Source organism: Cervus canadensis, chromosome 14, assembly GCF_019320065.1.
Source record: "Cervus canadensis isolate Bull #8, Minnesota chromosome 14, ASM1932006v1, whole genome shotgun sequence".
Taxonomy (NCBI): domain Eukaryota; kingdom Metazoa; phylum Chordata; class Mammalia; order Artiodactyla; family Cervidae; genus Cervus; species Cervus canadensis.
The window spans coordinates 63,702,162-63,719,540 of NC_057399.1; the positions used below are offsets into that span (position 1 = coordinate 63,702,162).

The 17,379-nt window shown below is 45.7% G+C and overlaps 1 non-coding gene across 1 annotated transcript; it reads left to right on the forward strand.

Moving 5' to 3' along the window:
• Positions 1-15,000: 15,000 nt before the first annotated feature.
• On the forward strand, positions 15,001-15,072 carry TRNAC-GCA. Its single transcript has one exon. It is a non-coding gene; the product is annotated as a tRNA-Cys (tRNA).
• Positions 15,073-17,379: the final 2,307 nt, after the last annotated feature.

Consider the following 17,379-nt stretch of genomic DNA (forward strand, 5'->3'; position numbering starts at 1 on the left):
AGCCCCTGGCTAGGTACCTGGAAAGGGGGAGGCGGGCGAGGCGCAAGGCACGCCCTGCGGGCCACCGCCCGGCTTTCGACCACCACCGCCGCCGCCGCGTCCCCGCCCGCGGGCCTCGACCCTGCCGGGCCCGTGACGCATGGGGGCCCCCAGTGCGCCGGTCGACCGCCGCCCGGAGGTCCCCGCCGACGCCAAAAGCCCACCCCCACATCCCCCCGAAACGGGCAGAGCCCTCCCCCACCACCTCCTACACCGGGACGGCCGCTCCCCCCCTCCCCCCCGCCCCCCCCCCCGGACCCCGTCCTCCGCCCTCAACCACCGGGGCCCCCTACCCGCGCCCGCGGCCCAGGCACCCTCCTCCCTCCACCACCAAGGGCAGAGAGGACGGGAAGCGTGGCGCCAAGCGGGCAGGGACACGACAGAGGTGAGAGGGCGAGACACAAGACAGCCGCGCGAGGCGTGGGGAGGGGTGGCCGGGAGCAAGCCCCGAGGCTCGGAGGGCGTGAGGAGGCGTCTTGCGACCGCGCGGCAGGCCCAGAGCAGCGGACGACGGCCGGCTGAGGCAAACAGGTCCAGGGCCAGCGGCGGGACGCGTCGGGCAGGCAGGCGGCCCAGCGACGGGGAGCCGCCAGCCGTCACGCCGCACAGCCCGCAAGACGCGACCGGAGGATCCGCGCTGTGCGGTCTGCGGCTGGGGGGAAGGCAGCCATGGCCGGCGCCGCGGGCAAGGCGCCTGCGGTGCGGTGGGGGCGCGCTGAGCACCTCCCACCACCACCCCCCACCCCACCCCACCCCTCGGACCCAACCTCGAGGGAACTTGGCGGGGAGGTCGGGCGGAAGAGGGACACCGGAGACGCCGCCACCGGGCGCGGGGCAAGGGCGGCGGGGGCGCCCGGCCGAGGATGGAGGGGCGGGCGGGAAGGCGGAGGAGAGCCGACTCTCCCACCCGACCCGCACTCTGCACGCCGCCCCCACCACAGTCTCCCGCGGGGCCCCTCCTCCCAGACGGCTCTCCCTCCCTTACCTTCCAAATCCGGCCAGGTTAATGATCCTTCCCCAGGTTCAACTATGGAAAACGTGTCAGCTGATCTGTCTATAATTCAGGGATAAAACTATGACTACAGAAAGGAAAGATGACCTGACCTAGGATGGCCATGATGTTCTACAGAACCAGAGAAAACTGGTAAAAAAAAAAAAAAAAAAAACAACAACACTTTTTTTCTTGGAAACTGTAAAGCTGGTTCTTTTGCACATCAATTAAAAACAGAGCTTGTTACAAAGGCCTGCCTAGGGCAGAGCTTGAAGTTAACCATTTCCTGAGAAAACAATGCCCACTTTGCCTGAGACCTCAGCCTTGGGCAAATGAGAACTTCAACACCCCCGTCCCCCCAAAAAATGGGGAGTCAAAGAGATATTTTCAATCTTAGGCGGAAAACTAGAAGATCTCTGTGTGGATTTCTGTATGTCTCAGTGTGAGTCTTCTGTTTTTTGATAATATTGCTGAAGCTGTGAGTGAGTTCTTATTTAAATAATCTAAAGAAAAGGAAGCCCTCAAGAAATGCAAAGAAATACTCTAATATTTCTAAATACAAGAAAAAAAAAGCTCTAAATACAAGAAAAAAAATGGACCTAAGTGAATTTTGGATTCCTGTGAATTGGGAACTAGTCAATAGTAAATATCTAGTATTTTATTTTTTTCACTACTCTAATATAGACATGTTTAAGAGTCATTAACATTAAGCATAAACTTTTCACAGGGCCTAGGTTTACTATAACTTAAATATTGCTATATTGTTATCTCTCTCACAGACTGGTCAACAAAGAAAGTACCTCTAAAAACAAACCAAAACCACTCCTAAAAAATAGAAATGCGATATGAGCCTTTAGGTAAGCTATTAAAAATAATTATACTTTAAAATATCTGTCTATAGTAGTCTCGATTGAAGGCAGAGGAGAAGGGGACAACAGAGGATAAGATGGTTGGATGGCATGGCTGACTCGATGGACATGAGGTTGAGCAAGCCCCGGGAGTTGGTGATGGACAGGGAAGCCTGGCAGCCTGCAGTCCATGGGGTCGCAAAGAGTCAAACGCAACTGAAATGAACTGAACTGAACTTACAATAGTTTCTCCAGATCTTGGCTACCTGAATGTCTATGGTTGTGCTAGACTAAGTGATGACAGTGTATTGAATAGCTAGGTCATTTCATAAATTAGGGTTCTGAAACATTCACCACTTGACAGGGCCTTCGTCTTACACAGAAACTAAAGAGATTTTGACTATCCATGAATAGTGTCTGGTGCCATGCTGAGATGTGCAGTGTAAGAAAGCTTTTTTTTTTTTTTTTTTTTTTTTAGATAGTATCACTGATACGTATGTTCACCAGTCTGTAAAATGCCAATATAAAAGTCAGTTCTCGGTTGCTTAAGGAAAAATGTATGACTTGTAGTTAAAGAAGGTCCGAGGAATGAAATCGCATTTGATGAAGGAAAAAGAAGTAGTTCTGACTGACAGGTGGCAGTTTCAGGATGGGGGAAGCAAAGGAATGGGTACAGAATGGGATAAGGAGGTTTTATGGAAAGTGGATCCCCAGAAAAGAGTTTTGTGCCTAGTACAAGGTTTCTTGAGATGTTGAACTGCCTTTGCTAGTGGATTTTAAGTTTCTTTACCTCTTAAATGATCCGTCCTAGGTTTACCTTTGAAATCTTTTGTTAACTTTGGCTAAGTGGATAAGTATTCTTTCACAGCCTACCTGACTGTCATAAACCCTTTTGATATTTGTGAACAAACCTTCCTAAATAACTGACTTCTAGCTAACTTTGGGATGCTTCAGAGGGCCCCTGAGACCTCCCAAAGAGAGATATTTATTAAACAACCTGAGTTCATTTGGCATGTTAAACTACATGGGAAGTGTTGTCAGAAGGAGTGATTGAATCTTCTCAAGTTATATTGTATGGTTGATGCTACTAATATAGATATCCTAGAAGTTATGTGACATTCATGAAAATCTGATATGTTCTGATAAAATGCTGTCAGTTATAATTTGAGTTATCATATTAAAGTGTTTCAAATCACAGCAATGACCAGATTTACTTTGTCAATTTCAATTTAATCAGATTTTCAACATGCCTTCTGTGGTTTCACACTGATGCCTTTGCAAAAATACTGCTACTTCAAGATATACGGAAAAGACTTTTCTAAGCTTACCCATAAACAATTTTTTTGTTGTTTGTTATCTGCTAAGCTGGTACCAGATTGGAATTTAGTCTCCTCTCTAGGTTAAGAGAACACACTTTTCTTAGAATGCGGCTTTCAATCACAGATTATCAATTTCTTTACCTTTCAGTGATTTATCTTTGTTTTTATAATTTTTTTTTTTTTTTTTTTTCACTTCGGTAAAGTAAATAACCATTGTTTACGATTATGGTACATGTAGGATGGAGCAAGCTTTCCCCACTCCTACAAATTCTCTTAACCCCTCATATTCTTCTGATGGGACCAAGGTCTCACTTCCCTCCAGAGTGACAATCCAAGCTTTTTTATCAGCTGATCTGCCCCTGATATCAGAGTCAATTTGAGCACTGTTTGGTCTATAATTTAGGCGTGAAACTATGACTACCTAAAGGAAAGATGACTTTTTGATGCAGATGGCCATGATAGTCCTTGGACTTCAGAGAAAATTGGTTAAAATGAAACTTTTTTTCCCCCCCCCCCCCCCCCCCCCCCGGGAACTGCAAAGCTGGTTCTTTTAGCATATGCAATTGAAAACATCTAGGCTGTTAGGTCAGTTTTCATTCCAGTCCCAAAGAAAGGCAATGACAAAGAATGTTCAAACTGCTGCACAGTTGCACTCATCTCACACACTAGTAAAGTAATGCTCAAAATTCTCCAAGCCAGGCTTCAACAATACATGTGCTGTGAGCTTCCAGATGTTCAAGCTGGACTTAGAAAAGGCAGGGGAACCAGAGATCAAATTGCCAACATCCACTGGATCAAGGAAAAAGCAAGAGAGTACCAGAGAAACACCTATTTCTGCTTTATTGACTGTGCCAAAGCCTTTGACGGCAGGTATCACAATAAACCGGGGAAAATTCTGAAAGAGATGGGAATACCAGCCCACCTGACCTGCCTCTTGAGAAATCTGTATGCAGCTCAGGAAGAAACAGAACTGGACCTGGAACAACAGACTGGTTCCAAACAGGAAAAGGAGTATGTCAAGGCTGCATATTGTCACCTTGCTTATTTAACTTATATGCAGAGTACATCGTGAGAAATGCCGGGCTGGATGAAGCACAAGCTGGAATCGAAACTGCCAGGAGAAATATCCATAACGTCAGATAGGCAGATGACACCACCCCTATGGCAGAAAGGGAAGAAGAACTATAGAGCCTCTTGACGAGAGGGAAAGCGGAGAGTGTAAAAGCTACCTTAAAGCTCAACATTCAGAAAACGAAGATCATTGTATCTGGCCTCATCACTTCATGGCAAATAGATGGGCAAGCAGTGGAAACAGTGGCAGACTTTACTTTGGGGGGCTCGGAAATCACTGCAGATGGTGACTGCAGGCATGAAATTAAAAGATGCTTGCTACTGCTGCTGCTAAGTCACTTCAGTCATGTCTGACTCTGTGCGACCCCACAGGTGGCAGCCCACCTGGCTCCCCCATCCCTGGGATTCTCCAGGCAAGAAAACTGGAGTGGGTTGCCATTTCCTTCTCCACTGCAGGAAGGTGAAAAGTGAAAGTGAAGTTGGTCAGTCGTGTCCGACTCTTAGCGACCCCATGGACTGCAACCTACCAGGCTATTCTCTCCATGGGATTTTCCAGGCAAGAGTACTGGAGTGGGTTGGCATTGCCCTCTCTGAAAAAGATGCTTTACGGCTTGTGCCTTAGCCAGACTACTTTGGGTTAGAGGGCGTTTTTGAGGAGATCGAGTGGGGAGCAAATCAGAAGGCTGTTGTAGGTGTCCTGGTATACGATCTCAGGACCTGAACAAGGATGGCAGTGGGGATGGAGAGAAGGAGCTGCAACGGAGAAAGATTTTAGTGGATATGACTTCACAGCTCAGTAGTTAATTACAGACAGGGGAAATATGAGCAAGAGGCAAAGAATGACGGCAGGCTTCTAGTCTAAGGAACTGACAGCAAAGCCTGGAACCATACTTGTGTGGTTGAGATTCAATCAATGAGTAACTTGTGCTCAAGCAACTTTCTCCAAGGGGAGTAATTCCACCATTAAACTGTAGAAATACTGTTCCTGGGCCCTCACACGTGCAAGTCCCTGAGCACTTGGCATTTCATGAGCATGAGGACCGCTCTTTATCTGGTCATCCACGAAGGCTGTGGGCTTAGGAGCGGGGGTGGGCGTGTTTTAAATAAAGGGTGTTGAGAGCCTTGCAGGATCTTGGGCAATCAAATAGCTTCCTGAGCACTGACATTTATTTCTTAATTTTTAAATTTACAATTCATCCAAATCTTGCAGTCCAAAACAAACAAACAAAACATGTGAAAACATCACAGAAAAATAATATCTGAAAATATCTGATCGCCTTGTGATTCGTAGGGGATAAGCCTAAACTGTCCTTGAAATTGAGGGACTAGTGAATATTGGCCCTCAGATCTCATCATAATCAACGATGAGCAACTTTTGAAGAATTGCCAGAAGTATTTTCAAGTTCGCTGACTTCTCATGAAGTCAAGATTGCTAGCTGTGATGATTTAAAAATCACTAATTGATAAACACCAATACAATTAGTTAACATCCACATAGCCAATGTCTACGGAGCCAGGCATAACAGAGTCTACATTAATCAGATGGGATTCCTATTTTGCAGTGCAGTTGATGAGACGAGTTACACAAGATAGGAGATAATATAAATGAAAAGTGAAGCTATATGAGCAGTGCTTTGGGGAATAAACACTGATATGTAAATCGTCACTTCTGCGAAGGATTATCTCATAGATCCAGCCTATGATTTCCTAAGCTGTTCATAGACGTCAGTGTTTAAGTAAGGGACTTTACTCCAGATGGAGCAAAGTGTGAATTTTCCAGATCCGTCAAATTGAATCCTTCAAGAAACAAATAATTTTTTGAGTCAACTGCTCTTAGAGATCTCTGAAAATTGAATTCTACATTACAAAAACTTCCAACATTTCTGCCTGGAGAAATCAGAGTAGATGGAGCTGTGGTAGCCATCAGGAATATTCATAAGTATCCAGCCCATGGAGGACTGCAGACCGCCTAGTAGCTAGGCGGTATTTTGATTTTTCTGAATGCGTATTTCAGAACGTTAGAATTGGATGACTGCAAACAGTAAAACGAATAATATTTTCATAGATAATGTTACGAATACAGCAGTTGGTCATTCTTTTTCCTGTTCTACCACAGCTACCTGGAAGTCAGTTCTAGTAAGTACTGCTAACCTAAGACCCTCATCCGTAAGGGAAGCTATATAGGAAACCCCATAATATGTCTAAATGAACATCCAAGATACAATGATGATAGAGAAAAAAGTTCTCAGTGACATCTTAGTTGGTATAGGAAACACGATGATTATGAAAGCACAGCCCATAATCAAGTCCAGGCCATGGAAGCCTGTGACTGTCACAAGTGTTGACTTCTCTTCCAGCTGAGGTTGTAGAAAGTGCTTTGTAAAATCCTGAGGTGTGAAGCACTTGCAACCTCCTGAAGAGACTGCAGTCAGAAGGGTTTCTAGTATATCCTGACGCTCTGGTGAGCTCATGCAATACATGCTCCAGAGTTCGGAAGACAGACATGTTGGGAAGTGGGGATGACTTCTACTGCACTTAGGGAGAAAGGGCATGTTGCTACTCAGCCTCGTACACGTGTCAAAGCCACACCTCAGTGATGGCACCTTGAAAGACTCGATACATGGAGAAGGAAATGGCAACCCACTCCAGTGATCTTGCCTGGAGAAATCCATGGACAGAGGAGTCTGGTGGGCCGAAGTCCATGGGATTACATGACTGATCGTGTGTGCACGAGGGTGGAGGGAGATGGGTTGGTAGCAAGAAAGTGGTAGAACTAACAAATAAATAAATAAATAAAGACTCGATAAAAATGACAACGACTGGTAGGAATAAACCTTCAGAAGTGCCTTCTCAGACCTCCCGTCATAAGCACAAGCGTAAGAAAAACACTGAGTTTTCATGGCCTCACACAAAATTAGACTCGCTTATGACAATGGCCAGAGAGGCTCCTATAAGACATCAGGGCTGGGCTTTACTGGAGGATGCACATCGATCGAGTGCATCGCTGTGTGTTATGGAAATATGTGTTACTGGCAGGGTGAAGGCATATTGTATGCACTTCTTCAGAAGTGACTCACAAGCTTCTCAGTTGAAGTCAGCCTCTTTCCTTCAGCAGGGTAATGTTCACATCAATTCCCTTTCCTGGACAGTGTGTCTGTGGCCATCCACAGTTGTCAGAATGGGAGAAAGTAAGCTGTGTGGCCCTCTCTGATTGCCTTGGGATCAGTGAACTGAGTCCTGATGTTCACTTGGCAGGGCTACACACAGTTTTTGCAAGTGTGTTTCCAGTTGGCTCCCTTCCATGCCTGTGTTCCCCGTGCTCCTAGGAACAGCTTACCAGGAGTCTGAGCGCAGCATCTAGCCTGAGACAACAAAACTCAAGGACATTTGCTTCTGCTTTGGGGCCCTGATTTTACCAGAAACAGGTCCTGGTTGGAATCAGATCTGCAGAACAATTCCACTGTATCTTTCAGCTTGATTGAATTCCCTGATGGCTGGATACACGAAGAAATCACTCTGTTTCTAGTGAAAAGAATATCATCCAACACATACTGGATGCATATTCGGGGTCAGGCACTGTCTAAGCCCTTGACTCTGTTAGCTCATCAGACACTCTGAAGCTGGGATCGTCCTTATCCTCGCTCTGTTCATAAGGAAACTGGAATTTGAAGAGGCTAAGTGATTTGCCCTGATGACACTGATAGAAAATGGTAGAGCCGGTATTTGAACCTAGGAAGCTGAATTCCAAAATCTATTTTCTTAACTGTTGTGCTGTATTGAGGATATTTGTACTTTTTTCTGTTGCTACAAGTATCACTGAAGTTTCTAACTGGAAATGAGATGCAATTCCAGTGGACAACAGCCAGCACAGTACATAGATGATGCTTAGACCGTTTAGGATAGCAGATGAAAGTCAAATATCTACACCCCCCCTCAGGGAGGAAGACTGCTCAGGTATGGTCATAGTGAGTCACGAGGGCTGTCATGAGCTGGAGAATATATACCTGCTTGTTGATGTGCTCAAGGGATCAACCATGTATAAACGTGTCAGGGCCTTTGCCAACAGGCGCCAGAAATCTAGATTTTAATGTGAAGTGTCCACTTTCAAACAACGCCATGATGTTACTGACCTTGCTCTGTCCATTAATGGTTAAATAGAATTCCAATGTAATACAGGCTAGGTATCCCTTCAGGAATACTCAACCCCCACCCCCCCACCCCCAACTCTCTGAGCTTAAAACAATTAAAGATAACTTTTAGCTCATGCTACTTGGTCAGTGTGGGTCAGCAGGGGTCTCTGCCCTTTCCTGTCTCAGAGACCCAGTCTGAGGGAGGCTTTATTTGCACACACATTTTGCATCATCAGTACAGTAGCGAGGAGGGGAATGTGTGACTTACACGCTGACCCTTGAAGCGTCAAACAGAAGTGACAGAGACACTTAGATGCATATTTCGCCGGCCAAAGATAGTCAGTGATCACACTTCATTTCCAAGGAAGTGGGGAAGTGCAGTCCTCCATGGGCTGAATACTTATGAATATTCCTAATGGCTACCACAGCTCCATCTACTCTGATTTTTCCAGGCAGAAATGTTGGAAGTTTTTGTAAGGTAGAATTCAATTTTCAGAGATCTCTAAGAGAAGTTGACTCAAAAAATGATTTGTTTCTTGAAGGATTCAATTTGACGGATCTGGAAAATTCACACTTTGCTCCATCTGGAGTAAAGTCCCTTACTTAAACACTGACGTCTATGAACAGATTAGGAAATCATAGGCTGGGTCTATGAGATAATCCTTCACAGAAGTGACGATTTACATATCAGTGTTTATTCCCCAAAGCACTGCTCATATAGCTTCACTTTTCATTTATATTATCTCCTATCTTGTGTAACTTGTCTCATCAACTGCACTGCAAAATAGGAATCCCATCTGATTAATGTAGACTCTGTTATGCCTGGCTCCGTAGACATTGGCTATGTGGATGTTAACTAATTGTATTGGTGTTTATCAATTAGTGATTTTTAAATCATCACAGCTAGCAATCTTGACTTCAGGAGAAGTCAGCGAACTTGAAAATACTTCTGGCAATTCTTCAAAAGTTGCTCATCGTTGATTATGATGAGATCTGAGGGCCAATATTCACTAGGCCCTCAATTTCAAGGGCAGTTTAGGCTTATCCCCTACGAATCACAAGGCGATCAGATATTTTCAGATATTATTTTTCTGTGATGTTTTCACATGTTTTGTTTGTTTGCTTTGGACTGCAAGATTTGGATGAATTGTAAATTTAAAAATTAAGAAATAAATGTCAGTGCTCAGGAAGCTATTTGATTGCCCAAGATCCTGCAAGGCTCTCAGCACCCTTTATTTAAAACAAGCCCATCCTCGTTCCTAAACCCACAGCCTTCCTGGATGACCAGATAAAGAGCGATCGTCATTCTCATGAAATGCCAAGTGCTCGGGGACTTGCACGTATGAGGGCCCAGGAACAGTATTTCTACAGTTTAATGGTGGAATTACTCCCCTTGGAGAAAGTTGCTTGAGCACAAGTTACTCATTGATTGAATCTCAACCACGCAAGTATGGTTCCAGGCTTTGCTGTCAGTTCCTTAGACTAGAAGCCTGCCGTCATTCTTTGCCTCTTGCTCATATTTCCCCTGTCTGTAATTAACTACTGAGCTGTGAAGTCATATCCACTAAAATCTTTCTCCGTTGCAGCTCCTTCTCTCCATCCCCACTGCCATCCTTGTTCAGGTCCTGAGATCGTATACCAGGACACCTACAACAGCCTTCTGATTTGCTCCCCACTCGATCTCCTCAAAAACGCCCTCTAACCCAAAGTAGTCTGGCTAAGGCACAAGCCGTAAAGCATCTTTTTCGGAGAGGGCAATGCCAACCCACTCCAGTACCCTTGCCTGGAAAATCCCATGGAGAGACTAGCCTGGTAGGTTGCAGTCCATGGGGTCGCTAAGAGTCGGACACGACTGACCAACTTCACTTTCACTTTTCACCTTCCTGCAGTGGAGAAGGAAATGGCAACCCACTCCAGTGTTCTTGCCTGGCGAATCCCAGGGATGGGGGAGCCAGGTGGGCTGCCACCTGTGGGGTCGCACAGAGTCAGACATGACTGAAGTGACCTTAGCAGCAGCAGTAGCAAGCATCTTTTAATTTCATGCCTGCAGTCACCATCTGCAGTGATTTCCGAGCCCCCCAAAATAAAGTCTGCCACTGTTTCCACTGCTTGCCCATCTATTTGCCATGAAGTGATGAGGCCAGATACAATGATCTTCGTTTTCTGAATGTTGAGCTTTAAGGTAGCTTTTACACTCTCCGCTTTCCCTCTCGTCAAGAGGCTCTATAGTTCTTCTTCCCTTTCTGCCATAAGGGTGGTGTCATCTGCCTATCTGACGTTATGGATATTTCTCCTGGCAGTTTCGATTCCAGCTTGTGCTTCATCCAGCCCGGCATTTCTCACGATGTACTCTGCATATAAGTTAAATAAGCAAGGTGACAATATGCAGCCTTGACATACTCCTTTTCCTGTTTGGAACCAGTCTGTTGTTCCAGGTCCAGTTCTGTTTCTTCCTGAGCTGCATACAGGTTTCTCAAGAGGCAGGTCAGGTGGGCTGGTATTGCCATCTCTTTCAGAATTTTCCCCGGTTTATTGTGATACCTACCGTCAAAGGCTTTGGCACAGTCAATAAAGCAGAAATAGGTGTTTCTCTGGTACCCTCTTGCTTTTTCCTTGATCCAGTGGATGTTGGCAATTTGATCTCTGGTTCCCCTGCCTTTTCTAAATCCAGCTTGAACATCTGGAAGCTCACAGCACATGTATTGTTGAAGCCTGGCTTGGAGAATTTTGAGCATTACTTTACTAGTGTGTGAGATGAGTGCAACTGTGCAGCAGTTTGAACATTCTTTGTCATTGCCTTTCTTTGGGACTGGAATGAAAACTGACCTAACAACCTAGATGTTTTCAATTGCATATGCTAAAAGAACCAGCTTTGCAGTTTCCAAGGGGGGGGGGGGAAGAAAAGTTTCATTTTAACCAATTTTCTCTGAAGTCCAAGGACTATCATGGCCATCCTGCATCAAAAAGTCATCTTTCCTTTAGGTAGTCATAGTTTCATGCCTAAATTATAGACCAAACAGTGCTCAAATTGACTCTGATATCAGGGGCAGATCAGCTGATAAAAAAGCTTGGATTGTCCCTCTGGAGGGAAGTGAGACCTTGGTCCCATCAGAAGAATATGAGGGGTTAAGAGAATTTGTAGGAGTGGGGAAAGCTTGCTCCATCCTACATGTACCATAATCGTAAACAATGGTTATTTACTTTACCGAAGTGTAAAAAAAAAAAAAAAAAAATTATAAAAACAAAGATAAATCACTGAAAGGAAAAGAAATTGATAATCTGTGATTGAAAGCCGCATTCTAAGAAAAGTGTGTTCTCTTAACCTAGAGAGGAGACTAAATTCCAATCTGGTACCAGCTTAGCAGATAACAAACAAACAAAAAAATTGTTTATGGGTAAGCTTAGAAAAGTCTTTTCCGTATATCTTGAAGTAGCAGTATTTCTGCAAAGGCATCAGTGTGAAACCACAGAAGGCATGTTGAAAATCTGATTAAGTTGAAATTGACAAAGTAAATCTGGTCATTGCTGTGATTTGAAACACTTTAATATGATAACTCAAATTATAACTGACAGCATTTTATCAGAACATATCAGATTTTCATGAATGTCACATAACTTCTAGGATATCTATATTAGTAGCATCAACCATACAATATAACTTGAGAAGATTCAATCACTCCTTCTGAACAACACTTCCCATGTAGTTTAACATGCCAAATGAACTCAGGTTGTTTAATAAATATCTCTCTTTGGGAGGCCTCAGGGGCCCTCTGAAGCATCCCAAAGTTAGCTAGAAGTCAGTTATTTAGGAAGGTTTGTTCACAAATATCAAAAGGGTTCATGACAGTCAGGTAGGCTGTGAAAGAATACTTATCCACTTAGCCAAAGGTAACAAAAGATTTCAAAGGTAAACCTAGGACGGATCATTTAAGAGGTGTAAAGAAACTTAAAATCCACTAGCAAAGGCAGTTCAACATCTCAAGAAACCTTGTACTAGGCACAAAACTCTTTTCTGGGGGTCCACTTTCCATAAAACCTCCTTATCCCATTCTGTACCCATTCCTTTGCTTCCCCCATCCTGAAACTGCCACCTGTCAGTCAGAACTACTTCTTTTTCCTTCATCAAATGCGATTTCATTCCTCGGACCTTCTTTAATTACAAGTCATACATTTTTCCTTAAGCAACCGAGAACTGACTTTTATATTGGCATTTTACAGACTGGTGAACATACGTATCAGCGATACTATCTAAAAAAAAAAAAAAAAAGCTTTCTTACACTGCACATCTCAGCATGGCACCAGACACTATTCATGGATAGTCAAAATCTCTTTAGTTTCTGTGTAAGACGAAGGCCCTGTCAAGTGGTGAATGTTTCAGAACCTTAATTTATGAAATGACCTAGCTATTCAATACACTGTCATCACTTAGTCTAGCACAACCATAGACATTCAGGTAGCCAAGATCTGGAGAAACTATTGTAAGTTCAGTTCAGTTCAGTTGCGTCTGACTCTTTGCGACCCCATGGACTGCAGGCTGCCAGGCTTCCCTGTCCATCACCAACTCCCGGGGCTTGCTCAACCTCATGTCCATCGGGTCAGCGATGCCATCCAACCATCTTATCCTCTGTTGTCCCCTTCTCCTCTGCCTTCAATCGAGACTACTATAGACAGATATTTTAAAGTATAATTATTTTTAATAACTTACCTAAAAGCTCATATCGCATTTCCATTTTTTAGGAGTGTTTTTGGTTTGTTTTTAGAGGTACTTTCTTTGTTGACCAGTCTGTGAGAGAGATAACAATATAGCAATATTTAAGTTATAGTAAACCTAGGCACTGTGAAAAGTTTATGCTTAATGTTAATGACTCTTAAACATGTCTATATTAGAGTAGTGAAAACAATAAAATACTAGATATTTACTATTGACTAGTTCCCAATTCACATGAATCCAAAATTCATTTAGGTCCATTTTTTTTCTTGTATTTAGAGCTTTTTTTTTTTTCCTTGTATTTAGAAATATTAGAGTATTTCTTTGCATTTCTTGAGGGCTTCCTTTTCTTTAGATTATTTAAATAGGAACTCACGCACAGCTTCAGCAATATTATCAAAAAATAGAAGACTCACACTGAGACATACAGAAATCCACACAGAGGTCTTCTAGTTTTCCGCCTAAGATTGAAAATATCTCTTTGACTCCCCCTTTTTTGGGGGGAGGGGGGTGTTGAAGTTCTCATTTGCCCAAGGCTGAGGTCTCAGGCAAAGTGGGCATTGTTTTCTCAGGAAATGGTTAACTTCAAGCTCTGCCCTAGGCAGGCCTTTGTAACAAGCTCTGTTTTTAATTCATATGCAAAAGAACCAGCTTTACAGTTTCCAAGAAAAAAAGTTTTGTTTTTGGTTTTTTGTTTTTGGTTTTTATTTTAACCAGTTTTCTCTGGTTCTGTAGAACATCTTGGCCATCCTAGGTCAGGTCATCTTTCCTTTCTGTAGTCGTAGTTTTATCCCTGAATTATAGACAGATCAGCTGGCAAGTTTTCCATAGTTGAACCTGGGGAAGGATCATTAACCTGGCCCGATTTGGAAGGTAAGGGAGGGAAAGCCGCCTGGGAGGAGGGGCCCCGCGGGAGACTGTGGGGGGGGGGGCGGCGTGCAGAGTGCGGGTCGGCTGGGAGAGACGGCTCTCCTCCGCCTTCCCGCCCGCCCCTCCATCCTCGGCCGGGCGCCCCCGCCACCCTTGCCCCGCGCCCGGTGGCGGCGTCTCCGGTGTCCCTCTTCCGCCCGACCTCCCCGCCAAGTTCCCTCGAGGTTGGGTCCGAGGGGTGGGGTGGGGTGGGGGGTGGTGGTGGGAGGTGCTCAGCGCGCCCCCACCCCACCGCGGGCGCCTCGCCCGCGGCGCCGGCCATGGCTGCCTTCCCCCCAGCCGCAGACCGCACAGCGCGGATCCTCCGGTCGCGTCTTGCGGGCTGTGCGGCGTGACGGCTGGCGGCTCCCCGTCGCTGGGCCGCTTGCCTGCCCGACGCGTCCCGCCGCTGGCCCTGGACCTGTTTGCCTCAGCCGGCCGTCGTCCGCTGCTCTGGGCCTGCCGCGCGGTCGCCAGACGCCTCCTCACGCCCTCCGAGCCTCGGGGCTTGCTCCCGGCCACCCCTCCCCACGCCTCGCGCGGCTGTCTTGTGTCTCGCCCTCTCACCTCTGTCGTGTCCCTGCCCGCTTGGCGCCACGCTTCCCGTCCTCTCTGCCCTTGGTGGTGGAGGGAGGAGGGTGCCTGGGCCGCGGGCGCGGGTAGGGGGCCCCGGTGGTTGAGGGCAGAGGACGGGGTCCGGGGCGGGGGTGGGGGGGGGGCGGCCGTACCGGTGTAGGAGGTGGTGGGGGAGGGCTCTGCCCGCTTCGGGGGGATGTGGGGGTGGTCTTTTGGCGTCGGCGGGGACCTCCGGGCGGCGGTCGACCGGCGCACTGGGAGCCCCCGTGCGTCACGGGCCCGGCAGGGTCGAGGCCCGCGGGCGGGGACGCGGCGGCGGCGGCGGCGGTGGTGGTCGAAGGCCGGGCGGTGGTGGTCGAAAGCCGGGCGGTGGCCCGCCTCCCCCTTTCCAGGTACCTAGCGAGGGGCTTCCCTGGTGGCTCAGATGGGAAAGCGTCTGCCTGCAGTGCGGGAGACCCAGGTTCGATCCCTGGCTTGGGAACATCCCCTGGATAGGACTTGGCAATCCACTCCAGTATTTTTGCCTGTGAAATGCCATGGACAGAGGAACTTTGTGGGCTACAGTCCATGGGGGTCACAAAGAGTTGGACACGGCTGAGCGACTGAGCAGGTGCACGGGATAAAGGTTGTTTTCAATGCTGAATTAGCCCCTCTAGAATGTGTGTGCTTCCTCGGACTTCGCCGGCAGTTCAGGGGTTAAGACTCCATGCTTCCAATGCAGAGGGCGGGGCGCAGGTTTCGTCCTTGGTTGGGGAACTAGGATCCAAAAGGTAAAAACAAACAAAAAAATAAATAAATAAAAGGAAGAATGTGTGCTTCCTAACATGTTTTTGTTAGTCTGCTGGACAAGTGGATTTTTGGGGCAGGTGGTACCTTGCTGAAAGCTGAGTGCTCTTCTGGCAAGGCCATCCAGATACAGATAGAAAATGGTAGAGCCGGTGTTTGAACCTAGGAAGCTGAATTCCAAAATCTCTTTTCTTAAGAGATTTCGTTGTGCTGTATTGAGGATATTTGTACTTTTTTGTGTAGCCACAAGTGTCACTGAAGTTTGTAACTGGAAATGAGATGCAATCTAGTGGACCACAGTCAGCACAGTACGTGGATGATGCTTAGACCGTTTAGGATAGCGGATGAAAGTCAAATATCTACACACCCCCCCTCAGGGAGGAAGACTGCTCAGGTATGGTCACAGTGAGTCACGAGGGCTGTCATGAGCTGGAGAATATATACCTGCTTGTTGATGTGCTCAAGGGATCCACCATGTACAAACATGTCAGGGTTTTTGCCAACAGGCGCCAGAAATCTAGATTTTAATGTGAAGTGTCCACTTTCAAACAACGCCATGATGTTAATGACCTTGCTCTGTCCGTTAATGCTTAGATAGAATTCCAATGTAATACCGGCTAGGTATCCCTTCAGGAATGAATCCACCCCCCCACCCCCCACCCCCACCCCCAACACTCTGAGCTTAAAGCAATTAAAGATAACTTTTAGCTCCTGCTACTTGGTCAGTGTGGGTCAGCCGGGGTCTCTGCCCTTTCCTGTCTCAGAGACCCAGTCTGAGGGAGGCTTTATTTGCACAGACATTTTGCATAATAAGTACAGTAGCCAGGAGGGGAATGTGTGGCTTACACGCTGACCCTTGAAGCGTCTAACAGAAGTGACAGAGACACTTAGATGCATATTTCGCCGGCCAAAGATAGTCAGTGATCACACTTCATTTCCAAGGAGTGGGGAAGTGCAGTCCTCCATGGGCTGAATACTTATGAATATTCCTAATGGCTACCACAGCTCCATCTACTCTGATTTTTCCAGGCAGAAATGTTGGAAGTTTTTGTAAGGTAGAATTCAATTTTCAGAGATCTCTAAGAGAAGTTGACTCAAAAAATGATTTGGTTCTTGAAGGATTCAATTTGACGGATCTGGAAAATTCACACTTTGCTCCATCTGGAGTAAAGACCCTTACTTAAACACTGACGTCTATAAACAGATGAAGAAATCATAGGCTGGATCTATGAAATAATCCTTCGCAGAAGTGACGATTTATACATCAGTATTTATTCCCCAAAGCACTGCTCATATAGCTTCACTTTTCATTTATATTATCTCCTATCTTGTGTAACTTGTCTCATCAACTGCACTGCAAAATAGGAATCCCATCTGATTAATTTAGACTCTGTTATGCCTGGCTCTATAGACATTGGCTATGTGGATGTTAATTAATTGTATTGATGTTTATCAATTAGTGATTTTCAAATCATCACAGCTAGCAATCTTGACTTCGGGAGAAGTCAAAAAACTTGAAAATACTTCTGGCAATTCTTCAAAAGTTGCTCATCATTGATTATGATGAGATCTGAGGGCCAATATTCACTAGGCCCTCAATTTCAAGGGCAGTTTAGGCTTATCGCTACGAATCACAAGGCAATCAGATATTTTCAGATATTATTTTTCTGTGATGTTTTCACATTTTTTGTTTGTTTGTTTCTTTCGGACTGCAAGATTTGGATGAATTGTAAATTTAAAAATTAAGAAATAAATGTCAGTGCTCAGGAAGCTATTTGATTGCCCAAGATCCTGCAAGGCTCTCAACACCCTTTAAAACAAGCCCATCCTCGCTCCTAAACCCACAGCCTTCCTGGATGACCAGATAAAGAGCAATTGTCATTCTCATGAAATGCAAAGTGCTCAGGGACTTGCACGGATTCCTTTTAGTTAGGGGTTCATTTTTAGACGATCCTGACTCTTCCACTAAGTTACAGTTTTAGGTCTGATACACTTACACATG